The sequence below is a fragment of the Meriones unguiculatus genome (genome assembly GCF_030254825.1).
Source record: "Meriones unguiculatus strain TT.TT164.6M chromosome Y unlocalized genomic scaffold, Bangor_MerUng_6.1 ChrY_unordered_Scaffold_25, whole genome shotgun sequence".
Taxonomy (NCBI): Eukaryota; Metazoa; Chordata; class Mammalia; order Rodentia; family Muridae; genus Meriones; species Meriones unguiculatus.
Window position 1 is genome coordinate 26667001 of NW_026843710.1, and position 3660 is coordinate 26670660.

At 44.7% G+C, this 3660-nt stretch overlaps 1 pseudogene; it reads left to right on the forward strand.

The window, feature by feature from the left end:
- The first annotated feature begins 749 nt into the window (after positions 1 to 749).
- LOC110565961 (glycosyltransferase 1 domain-containing protein 1-like) lies at positions 750 to 1867 on the forward strand (annotated as a pseudogene).
- The last annotated feature ends 1793 nt before the right edge of the window (positions 1868 to 3660 follow it).

Sequence of the window (3660 nt, forward strand, 5' to 3'; positions counted from 1 at the left end):
CATTGTGGTGTCATAATACCATTGCAATGTCATATTATTGTGAGGTCATAATACCATTTTGAAGTCATAATAGCATTGAGATGTCATAATATTATTGTGAGTTCAAAATTCATTTGTGAAGTCATAAAACAATCATGTCATTATAGAATTTTGATGTCAGAATAGCACTGTGATGTTATGATGAATTTTGATGTCATTATATCATTATGATAACATAATAGAATTGTGATGTCATCATAGCATTATAAAGTCATACCATGGCAAATTCATAATAGCAAATTGGATGTCAAAATTTCATTGTGAAATTATACCATAAATATATTGTAATACCACTTTGATGTCATAATAGGATGGTAATGTCATAATACCATTATGAAGTCATAATACCTTTGTGAAGTCATAATAGCATTGTGATTTTTTTTAACAGCATGGTGATACAATAGCATTGTTACTTCATAATATCATTGTGATGTCATAACATTGTGATGTCATAAAAGCATTTAGATGTCATACCATTTTGATATTAAAATACCTTTTGACTCCCTCCTCTCCCTCCCTTTTCTATCTGTCCCCTCCCCTCTCCTCCTCTCCCTTTCCCTTTCCTTCCTTCCCCATCTTCCTCCTCTTCCCTTTCCTCTGCCCCTCCCTGCTCCTGAACCTGTAGGCTCTGCCTGGGAGCGGCAGGCGGGACCGAATCCACCCCTACCCCGCCGCCCAGGGCCTGTGGCCCAGTCCTTGGCGGTAGCGACATGCGGCTCCTGTTCCTGGCGGTGCTTTGGCCTCACACCGGCGACAGAGTCACGGCTGGGCGCGGGCGGGACCACCTGGAAGCTGCAGGCCACATGTGTGTTCTGAAAGATGCCTTTGAATTTGAGAGCCCATCTGAAATTGCCAACCTCATCACAGCCAAGAACTTGGAAGCAGTGCTAGCTCTTCACCTCTACTGAGGAGGCAGACTTCTGCAAGGTCATGGCATTCCTTTCGGGGTCATCTTTGGCGGAACTGATTTAAATGAAGATGCCAGTGACAAAGAAAAAAATGAAGTCATGGGGAAAGTTCTGGAGGAAGCCAGGTTTGCTGTGGCTTTCACGGAGGTGATGAAGGACGCAGCACAGGTGCAGTGGCCACATGCTACCGGGAAGATCTTTGTTTAGAGTCAAGGAATTGCGACGGTGCCAAATGCCGACTATAACTGGGACACCTTCCTCCAGTAATCAGAGATAGACCAAAGTGCTGACAACCTGTATGTCTTCCTTGTAATATATGGACTCAGACCAGTGAAAGATCCTTTGTACTTGGTAGATGCGTTCTCAGAATGGCATCAAGAAGCACCCAATATGTACATGGTGATTGTAGGTCCTGAGGTACATCCAGAGTTTACAAGGTAAGTGAAAGACCGGGTGGGGAGGGCTGCAGGGGTGCGGCTGATCCGTGAGATGTGTCAGGAGGATCTGTATGCAGTGGTGAAGAGCTGCTTTGCGCTGGTCAACAGCTCAGTCTCTGAGGGCATGTCACCTGCCATCTTGGAGGCAATGGATTTGGAAGTTCCGGTATTAGCCAGGAACATCCCTGGGAACTCGGCCGTGGTGGAGCACGGAGTCACAGGTCTGCTGTTTTCAAACCCTCAGGAGTTCATTCAGTTGGCAAAGAGAATGGTTAGTGATCCCACATTGGAGAAGGAAATCGTGACCAATGGAAGGGAATACGTGAGGACACATCACTCCTGGCAGGTGGAAAGAGACACGTACCAGCGTCTCGTCAGGAAGCTGGAGGTGAGCGTGGAGGAGTAAATCTGGAAGTCTGCACTTCCCACACCTGCCCCAAGGACCATCAGGTGTCCAGATCTGAGCAGACTACAAGAGATGGGATCTAGTCCTAGACCACGGGAATCCTAGCTTCCCCAGGAACACATCCATGCCTAACTCTCCTGTGTGTGTGTGGCAGACACTGTTCTGGAAATGCTTACAGCTCAATTCTGGATAGACTTACAGCTCACTCCTGAGAGTGCTTATGACTCAGTCCCAGAAGTACTTACAGCTCAGTCCTGAATGAGCTTGTAGCTCACTCCTGAAATCTGCTTATGCCTCAGTCCCAGATATGAAGCTCTGTGCAGGGCATGAAGGTACAACTCAGGGGCATCTGGGGGAGTGTTCCAAGAACTGCTTTTGCAATTTATAGATGCTTATTTTTAAGCAGCCACAGTGCAGGCCCTTCCCTTGCCTTCAGAGTGACTTTTGCCTATCATTGCCGGTTTATGAAGAAGAAACAAAAAGGCCAGGGCTGTCAACTGAGTGGAGCTGGCAGCATTCTTCGCTATGATCGTCATCGAAAAGCCGTCACAAGGATCTGATGGGCAATGTGAAGCCCCAGGCTGTGGCTGGTATGCCAATAAGCCCTGGAGGGGTTGTAAATGAATTGTGTCAGGACTTGTCACTCCTCACTGGTGCACCTGAGAGATGAGCATGCTTTCCAAAGTAGGCCAGGTTGCCCTATAGGCCCTGCCCACCTGTATCACATCACAGGAAGCCTGGAAGATGATTGCATGGCCCCCATGATGGGGTCTGGGACCTTGACTTCAGTGTGGACATTCTTCCCTCTTACTGCTAGGGAACTGAGGACGAGTATTGACTGAGTTACATGACTCTAGACAATGGTGGGGGTCTATTGAGGTGTGGGTCACTGAGGCACAGGGAGGTCAGTCTGGGGGTCTTTTGATGGGTTCACCCCACACCAGCACTCTGTGCCTCCAGAGCTCTTGTTCAATTCCAATAAGGGTTGTTACTGTAAGCAGGACATGGAATGGTCACCTGTGCTAAAGCAAGCAGCTTGGAGGAGGAGAGAAGAAAAATGGGGCTAAAAGGCACCCATGCAAAGAAAGTATCAGGCTCTGGAGGAAACTGAGGAGGAGTCAGATACCATATTGTCCTTGCTCCAACTCTGAAGGCAAATCCTGGGCCATCTGCTTTTCTTTAAAAGAAATGAAGTAAATAGAAGAAAAAAAAACTTTTTGAAGGAATAATAGCATTGTCATGTCAAAATAATATTGAGATATCAAATATCAATGTGATGTCATAATAACAATGTTATGTTAGATCATGCCACTGGAATATCATCTCATTTTGATGTCATAATAACATTGAGACATCATACCATTACCATGTCAAAATAGCATTGTGATGACATAATTCCTTTGTGATATTAGTTCCTTTGTCCAAGACTGTTAAGTTAATCTGTCACATATTTCTTTCAAGCACTCATTAATAAAGTCACTAGTCCTTGACATGTGACTTTAATATTATTACAGATTCTAATATTTTTATATTAAATGCACAGACATGTCCTCAGTCAGTGAATTATTTACTATGAAATTGCTCCCTGACCAAGGCAAAGCTTTGAACAAAAAGCATTTAATTGGGACTTTGCTTATATTTTTACAGAGAAAATCCATGATGTCATGTTGGCAAGCAATCATCTTGTTGTTGTTCTTCAGCAGAACTGAGAGATTTTCCTACTGAATTACCAGCAGCAGGCAGAGAAAGGAGACTGAGAGAGACAGAGAGAGAAAGATGTTGAGAAACAGATTCAGTAATAAAGAGACTGAGACCTACAGAAACAACCATATTAAGTGACAGAGACAGAGAGACAGAAACCCATTCTTTC